The sequence below is a fragment of the Lepidochelys kempii genome, chromosome 7 (assembly GCF_965140285.1).
Source record: "Lepidochelys kempii isolate rLepKem1 chromosome 7, rLepKem1.hap1, whole genome shotgun sequence".
In the NCBI taxonomy this organism is placed as follows: domain Eukaryota; kingdom Metazoa; phylum Chordata; order Testudines; family Cheloniidae; genus Lepidochelys; species Lepidochelys kempii.
This window is the reverse complement of record NC_136386.1, coordinates 81,936,630-81,946,239: the sequence shown is the minus strand read 5'-3', so window position 1 is coordinate 81,946,239 and position 9,610 is coordinate 81,936,630.

Genomic DNA, 9,610 nt, shown 5'->3' with positions numbered 1-9,610 from the left:
ATATATATATATATACACATACATACACAGAACATGAAAAAATGGGTGTTACCATACACACCCGTAAGGAGAGTGATTACTTAAGATGAGCTATTACCGGCGAGGGGGGGTAGGAGAAAACCTTTTGTAGTGATAATCAAGGTGAACTGTCAAGGTTCCTCCCCCACTCTGAACTCTAGGGTACAGATGTGGGGACCTGCATGAAAAACCTTCTAAGCTTATCTTTACCAGCTTAGGTCAAAACTTCCCCAAGGTACAAAATATTCCACCCTTTGTCCTTGGATTGGCCGCTACCACCACCAAACTAATACTGGTTACTGGGGAAGAGCTGTTTGGACGCGTCTTTCCCCCCAAAATACTTCCCAAAACCTTGCACCCCACTTCCTGGACAAGATTTGGTAAAAAGCCTCACCAATTTGCCTAGGTGACTACAGACCCAGACCCTTGGATCTTAAGAACAATGAACAATCCTCCCAACACTTGCACCCCCCCCTTTCCTGGGAAATGTTGGATAAAAAGCCTCACCAATTTGCATAGGTGACCACAGACCCAAACCCTTGGATCTGAGAACAATGAAAAAGCATTCAGTTTTCTTACAAGAAGACTTTTAATAAAAATAGAAGTAAATAGAAATAAAGAAATCCCCCCTGTAAAATCAGGATGGTAGATATCTTACAGGGTAATTAGATCCAAAAACATAGAGAACCCCTCTAGGCAAAACCTTAAGTTACAAAAAAGATACACAGACAGAAATATTATTCTATTCAGCACAATTCTTTTCTCAGCCATTTAAAGAAATCATAATCTAACACATACCTAGCTAGATTACTTACTAAAAGTTCTAAGACTCCATTCCTGGTCTATCCCCGGCAGAAACCCAGCATATAGACAGACACACAGACCCTTTGTTTCTCTCCCTCCTCCCAGCTTTTGAAAGTATCTTGTCTCCTCATTGGTCATTTTGGTCAGGTGCCAGTGAGGTTACCTTTAGCTTCTTAACCCTTTACAGGTGAGAGGAGCTTTCCCCTGGCCAGGAGGGATTTCAAAGGGGTTTACCCTTCCCTTTATATTTATGACACGCCCCCCAAATCTCAAGCTAGGGTGAAACACTGGCTGGGATTTCTTCCTGGAGCTCTAGGAAAAACAGAGTTAATAAGACACATGCATCTCTAAATATACTACCAAGTACATAAAGACTAACAATATTTTCCACATCTCAAGGACGATTTTAACCAGTTGATTCTGGGAAACTTTCACGGGAGAGTGCATCAGCCACTTTGTTAGAAGCTCCTGAGATGTGTTGGATGTCGAAATCAAAATCTTGGAGAGCTAAACTCCACCGAAGAAGTTTTTTGTTAGTTTCTTTGACGGTGTGAAGCCACTTCAGTGCAGCATGGTCGGTTTGCAGGTGGAAACGCCGTCCCCAAACATATGGATGTAGCTTTTCCAGAGCGTAGACAATGGCATAACATTCTTTTTCAGTGACTGACCAGTTGCTTTCCCTCTCAGACAGTTTTTTGCTGAGAAACACTACAGGGTGGAATTCTTGATCAGGTCCTTTCTGCATTAAAACTGCTCCCACACCACGCTCGGACGCATCTGTGGTTACTAGGAACGGTTTGTCAAAGTCTGGGGCCCTTAGTACAAGGTCAGACATGAGTGTCGCTTTAAGCTTGTTAAAGGCCTTCTGACACTTTTCGGTCCACTGAACAGCATTTGGCTGTTTCTTTTTGATTAGGTCTGTCAGTGGGGCGGCGATTTGGCTGTAGTGCGGTACAAATCGTCTGTAATAACCGGCCAAGCCTAAGAAGGATTGAACCTGTTTCTTTGACTTTGGGACAGGCCACTTTTGGATAGCATCCACTTTGGCCTGTAGGGGGCTGATAGTTCCTTGACCCACCTGGTGTCCAAGGTAAGTCACTCTGTTTAGGCCTATTTGACACTTCTTAGCCTTAACAGTTAGTCCTGCCTCCCTTATGCGCTCAAGGACTTTTTGTAGATGTTCCAGGTGGTCTGCCCAGGAATCCGAAAATATGGCCACATCGTCAAGGTAGTCGACTGCATATTCTCCTAATCCCGCTAGGAGACCATCTACAAGTCTTTGGAAAGTGGCGGGTGCATTTTGCAGCCCGAAAGGGAGTACATTAAATTCATACAGCCCGAGATGTGTGGTGAAGGCTGACCTTTCCTTGGCAGATTCGTCTAGCGGTACCTGCCAGTACCCCTTGGTTAAGTCCAAGGTAGAGATGAACTGGGCCCTTCCCAGTTTCTCTAATAGTTCATCTGTGCATGGCATTGGATAGTTGTCTGGGCGAGTTACAGCATTTAGCTTACGGTAGTCCACGCAAAAACGTATTTCCCCATCTGGTTTGGGAACTAGAAACACTGGAGATGCCCATGCACTTTCAGAGGGGCAGATTACACCCATCTGTAACATACCCTGGATCTCCCGTTCTATAGCAATTTTAGCTTGAGGAGACACCCGGTAAGGTTGGACCCTAATTGGGTGAGCATTACCTGTGTCAATGGAGTGGTATGCCCGTTCAGTCAGTCCTGGGGTGGCTGAGAACGTTGGCGCGTAGCTAGTGCACAGCTCCTGGATCTGCTGTCGCTGCATACGCCCAAGGGTCATGGAGAGGTTCACCTCTTCCACACCACCAGCACATTTCCCTTCGTAGTAGACACCTTCGGGCCACTCAGCGTCGTCTCCTCCCTGGGCTGTAAACTGACAAACCTTTAATTCTCTGGAATAAAAGGGCTTTAGAGAATTAATATGGTACACCTTAGGCTTTCGGTTGGAGGTGGGGAATGCTATGAGATAATTAACAGCTCCCAGGCGCTCCTGGATCGTGAATGGCCCTTCCCACGATGCTTCCATTTTATGGGCCTGGAGCGCCTTTAAGACCATGACCTGGTCCCCTACTTTGAAGGAACGCTCTCTGGCATGTTTATCATACCAGGCTTTTTGCTCTTTTTGAGCATCCTGTAAGTTTTCTTTAGCAAGGGCTAAAGAGGTTCGGAGGGTGTTTTGTAGGTTGGTTACAAAGTCCAGAATGTTAGTTCCTGGAGAAGGTGTAAATCCCTCCCATTGCTGCTTCACCAACTGCAATGGCCCCTTAACCTCACGGCCATATACAAGTTCAAATGGGGAAAACCCTAAACTGGGGTGTGGTACAGCTCTGTAGGCAAAGAGCAACTGCTGCAATACTAGGTCCCAATCATTGGAGTGCTCATTTACGAATTTACGTATCATGGCCCCCAAAGTTCCATTAAACTTCTCCACCATGCCATTTGTTTGATGGTGGTAAGGAGTGGCAACCAAGTGATTTACCCCATGAGCTTCCCAAAGGTTTTCCATAGTTCCTGCCGGGAAATTAGTCCCTGCATCTGTGAGGATGTCGGAGGGCCAACCTACCTTGGCAAAAATGTCTGCTAGTGCCTGGCACACACTTTTAGCCCTGGTGTTGCTTAGAGCTACTGCTTCCGGCCATCGGGTGGCAAAATCCATGAAAGTCAGTATGTACTGCTTTCCTCTGGGTGTCTTTTTCGGAAAAGGACCCAGAATATCCACAGCTACTCGCTGAAATGGAACTTCAATGATGGGGAGTGGCTGGAGAGGGGCTTTGACCTGGTCTTGGGGTTTTCCCACTCTTTGGCACACCTCACAAGACTGGACATAGGTAGAAACATCCTTGCCCATTCCCTCCCAGTGGAATGACCCCCCCGAACGGTCTTTGGTCCTGTTCACCCCAGCATGGCCACTAGGGTGATCGTGGGCTAAGCTCAAGAGCTTGGCCCGGTATTTAGTTGGAACTACCAACTGTCTCTGAGGATGCCAGTCTTCCTGGTGTCCACCAGAAAGAGTTTCCTTGTATAAAAGTCCTCTTTCTACAACAAACCTGGATCGATTAGAAGAGCTGAGAGGCGGTGGGTTGCTCCGTGCCGCCATCCAAGCTCTCTGGAGGCTTTCATCTGCTTCCTGTTCGGTCTGGAACTGTTCCCTTGATGCTGGAGACATCAGTTCCTCATTGGATTGTGGACTAGGCTTGGTCCCTCTGGAAGCGATATAGGGGATGGAGCTGTTTCTGTTGACTGTGAACCGCTCTCCGCTGGTGCACTATGTTGGGATTCAGGCTCCGGCTGAGCCTCTTGTGTCGGGTTATTGGCTGCTGCCAGTTCAGGGTCGGTGGGGCCCTCTGGTGTTGAGGTTGCAAGTACTGGATTCAGTGCTGACACGGGGTCTGGTGTTGGTTGTTAGGCTGGTTCCGGTTCTGGGACTGGTTCCGTCTGGGTCTCTGGGACTGGATCCACTACTGCTGTTGCAGACATTGGCCTGGGGTCCGGGTCCATCACCTCTGACCGGGTCCTGATAGAAGTTTCCAGAACAGAGCTAGGCCTCACGGCTTGTTTAGCCTGGCTGCGGGTGACCGTTCCCACCCTCTTGGCCTGCTTCACATGATTGGCCAAGTCTTCCCCCAACAGCATGGGGATGGGATAATCATCATAGACTGCAAAAGTCCACATTCCTGACCAGCCCTTGTACTGGACAGGCAACTTGGCTGTAGGCAAATCGAGAGAGTTGGACTTGAAGGATTGAATCATCACTTGGATCTCTGGGTTGATTAAATTGGGGTCCACTAAGGAAGCATGGATAGCTGACACTTGTGCTCCGGTGTCCCTCCATGCGGTGACCTTCTTCCCGCCCACACTCACAGTTTCCCTCTGCTCCAAGGGTATCTGGGAGGTATCTGGGCCTGTGGACCTCTGGTGTGATTCCGGTGCAATGAACTGTAATCTGTTGGGGTTCTTGGGGCAGTTGGCCTTTACATGCCCCAGCTCGTTACATTTAAAACATCGTCCAGCTGACGGGTCACTGGGGCGAGGTGGGTTGCTGGAGAATGGGGTGGTGGGACGATAAGGGGTCTGGAGGGTTCTTTGGGAGGTAGGTGGGGCTTTGGGCGGCCCCCGGTAATAGGGTGTGGTCTGGGGTTGTCCCTTCTGGTCTCCGCTCCAACTGCGACCAGTTTTCTTCTTCTCTGCCACCTCCACCCATCTGGCTCCAATCTCTCCTGCCTCGATTACAGTTTTGGGCTTCCCATCTAGGATGTATCTTTCTATTTCCTCAGGAACACCCTCGAAGAATTGTTCCATTTGCATTAGGAAGGGCACATCTACTGGAGATTCAACACTTGCTCCTGATATCCAGGCATCCCAATGTTTCACAATGTGGTAGGCATGTCGGGTAAATGACACGTCTGGTTTCCACCTTAGGCCTCTGAACCTCCGATGAGAATGCTCAGGTGTTATCCCCATTCTGACTCTCGCCTTGGATTTAAACAGTTCATACTCGTTCATGTGTTCTCTAGGCATTTCAGCCGCCACCTCAGCTAAGGGTCCACTGAGCTGTGGCCTCAGCTCTACCATGTATTGGTCGGTAGAGATGCTGTACCCAAGGCAGGCCCTTTCGAAGTTTTCTAAGAAGGCCTCAGTATCATCACCTGCCTTGTAGGTGGGGAACTTTCTGGAATGGGATGTGGTACCTGGAGAAGGATTGCTAGGGTTTGTTGGTATATTCTGCTAAGCCTTTATCTCCTCCACCTCCTCCACATGCTTCCTCTCTTTTTCCTTCTCCTCCTCCACATGCTTCCTTGCCTCCATTTCCCTCTTGTGGGCAGCCTCCTGTACCTCCTTCTCCAGCCGCATGAGTTCTATCGGTCTTTCATGTTCCCTTTGTTTTTCCTCAGCCTGAAATTTGGCTAATGCCAGCTGTAGTCAAGCCACGGATTTTGTCATTCTAACCTCTCTGTTTTTAACTAACTTTACACCCAAGGTTCAGAAACAAACAAACAAAACTTGGCTGTAAAATTTTGCTGTGCTGGAATAGAATACCTATTCTCTGATAGTGATTGTCAGCCTACAGAAAAAGACAATTCCCTTGTCTCTGCTCTGGGCCCAAATCAAAGCAAAAAACCTCCAACTATTTGGAAACCTGCTTACCCAGCCCAAAGAAAAAGCAAATGGGTAGAACACACACCCCCTATTTACTTTTAGGAAAAAAAAAACTCTGGGTTGGAAGACTGTGAATTTCCCTGCAGGAGTTAAGTACCCTGCCTCCAGGCAAAGAAAACCTGCAATTCACAAAGATAATCCCCTTTTGTCTCTGCTTGGCCACAAAGCAGAGAAAAAACAAGCTGCTTTCAGTTTCAGCTGCTTTCTGGACTTCCTTTCCAAAGGAAAAAAAAATTCCTTTTTAAAATCTGTATTTCTAGTTCAAAAAATCTCAACTGGATCTCAAAATGATTTCAGGTTAATCCCACCACTATGCGACCATGTCAAGGTTCCTCCCCCACTCTGAACTCTAGGGTACAGATGTGGGGACCTGCATGAAAAACCTCCTAAGCTTATCTTTACCAGCTTAGGTCAAAACTTCCCCAAGGTACAAAATATTCCACCCTTTGTCCTTGGATTGGCCGCTACCACCACCAAACTAATACTGGTTACTGGGGAAGAGCTGTTTGGACGCGTCTTTCCCCCCAAAATACTTCCCAAAACCTCGCACCCCACTTCCTGGACAAGATTTGGTAAAAAGCCTCACCAATTTGCCTAGGTGACTACAGACCCAGACCCTTGGATCTTAAGAACAATGAACAATCCTCCCAACACTTGCACCCTCCCTTTCCTGGGAAATGTTGGATAAAAAGCCTCACCAATTTGCATAGGTGACCACAGACCCAAACCCTTGGATCTGAGAACAATGAAAAAGCATTCAGTTTTCTTACAAGAAGACTTTTAATAAAAATAGAAGTAAATAGAAATAAAGAAATCCCCCCTGTAAAATCAGGATGGTAGATATCTTACAGGGTAATTAGATCCAAAAACATAGAGAACCCCTCTAGGCAAAACCTTAAGTTACAAAAAGGATACACAGACAGAAATAGTAATTCTATTCAGCACAATTCTTTTCTCAGCCATTTAAAGAAATCATAATCTAACACATACCTAGCTAGATTACTGACTAAAAGTTCTAAGACTCCATTCCTGGTCTATCCCCGGCAGAAACCCAGCATATAGACAGACATACAGACTCTTTGTTTCTCTCCCTCCTCCCAGCTTTTGAAAGTATCTTGTCTCCTCATTGGTCATTTTGGTCAGGTGCCAACGAGGTTACCTTTAGCTTCTTAACCCTTTACAGGTGAGAGGAGCTTTCCCCTGGCCAGGAGGGATTTCAAAGGGGTTTACCCTTCCCTTTATATTTATGACATGGACCATTTCCAGCAGTTAACAAGAACGTCTGAGGAACAGTGGGGGAATAAACATGGGGAAATAGTTTTACTTTGTGTATTGACCCATCCACTCCCAGTCTCTATTCAAGCCTAAGTTAATTGTATCCAGTTTGCAAATTAATTCCAATTCAGCAGTCTCTCATTGGAGTCTGTTTTTGAAGTCTTTTTGTTGTAATATTGCAACTTTTAGGTCTATAATCAAGTGACCAGAGAGATTGAAGTGTTCTCCGATTGGTTTATGAATGTTATAATTCTTGACATCTGATTTGTGTCCATTTATTCTTTTATGTAAAGACTGTCCAGTTTGACCAGTGTACATGGCAGAGGGGCATTGCTGCCATTTAGCATAGCCACAGCTTCAAGCACCTCTGCAACTGTCTACAGATCAAACTGGTTGACAGCAACCATCAAAACCTTCCAGCAAGACAGAACATTATCTCATCTCTGCTCATCCTCCCCAGAGAGTTTAATATACTGACACCCTCAATGACTTATTCCCAGATAAATAATAATGGTGGTGGGGAGCGGGAAATGGGAGTATGCACACAGCTGTTGGGATGGGGGTGGAAGAGAAGAGAATGGTGGCCCCCAATGTGCTAAAGGTACACAGAACCTTCAGTTGGGTGAAAATGGGGGCCCTGACACAGGGGGAGATAGAGCTGCTGGCATAGGGGAAGTGGGAACAGGGTGCACACAGAAGCCCTGACACAGAGAATGGGGCACACCCATAGCCCCAAGCATGGTGGAGGTACTGCAGGGAGTCCCTAAAACAGAAGGGGATGGGAGGGTCAGAGCTCAGGGGGGCAATGGAGGAATGCAAGGAGGCCCTGGTGTATGCAATGAGCTCAATCTAGACAAGCTATGAAGTGCACGAGCCCTTTAGTAGCTAAAGACATGAAAATTCCTCAGCTGTGTGCATTTTGTGTATCTACACAACTGTTGGCACAACTAGCTACTTCTCTTCTAGGGAAGAATGGTTTTCAAGATGGTACACTTGTAGGAGCAGGGTTTTATAATTGTACTATAAGAATAGAGGTACTAATGTATGTTTTGATTTCATTTTACCAGCCACCCTTTTTGAATAGCAGAAAGGAATGACCCTCTGGGACATTGGTAGGAAAGCTTCTGAAAGACTGCCAGTGTCTGTACTGATGTTAAGGCAAGGACAGATGAGAACAATCCTTATGACTGATTATAGTCACCCTTTTGTTTTAGGATAAGTAATGTCTACTATGATTTCCTATATGTATTACAAATTAGGCACTCTAGTTAAATATACATTTCTTTGTTTTAAGGTTTAGTAAGTAAAAGACGGATCTTGTATTGTGTCCATGTTAAGGGGATTCAAAATAAATGGACACTGTTTGTATTCTCAAAGGTCTCTGTAAAAAAAACTGTTTGTGTGAATGAGGAATGTATGCATCAGGAAAAGATAAGGCATGAAGGCCATTGTTATAGCTAGATGGTCAAGGAAAAAGGAGTAAAGAGACTTAACACCAGAAAATCATCAATGCGCATCCATAATGAAGGACGGGCAAATTGACAACCCTGAGGTGAAGGCTGGCACCCCTAAAGACAGGACAATTGATTAAATGGGAACCAGGACAGGACAACCCTCTCAGAGGTGTATTGGAATGTTTACATCAAAAGATGCACCAATTAAGTAGTAACCGGTCACAAACTGACAGCAAAATCCATAGACTTCAACAGAGGAGAAAAAAAAGGGACTATAAGAACAGGGTGCTTTGCCATGGGATTTTGGGTTCGTCTTGCCACTACTCCAGGAGCATCGAATCGCAACCGACAAAGCCCAGCTCCCCTCTGCGACCAATCTGGCTGGCCACTAGATTGATCCAGACTGGTAACTATAAAAACCATCAACTGAGGGGGGGGGGGGGGGGGACACTGTCTGAAAAGCATATGCTAACTGTTGTATTTTCAATAAATATGGCATATTTGCCTTCTCCCTTATAAAAGATCCCGTGTGCTTTGTATAGCATAACACACAGTCTATGGGTTGTCTTTACTTGAGGAACTAGTTGATAGCTGCTGGCTATTCATTTTACACATAATGGGCCAGAACTTTCAATCCAGGAAAAACTCTTCTCCATGCAACGCTGTAATAGGTGAGGCAAAGGTAGTTTTAAGACACCTTTATACTCTTCCAATCCTCGGGCTGGCCTGAGTCTGAGCTGGCCCTTCATGAAAATTAGGACAGCTATTGCAATGCAGTAACTTATGCCTAGTTAGTCAAAATGCTGTTCTGGCAGTTGGAGATCACTGAAATAGAGGGATGCCCTGTGCATCTCCAGAGGTGGCATAGAACC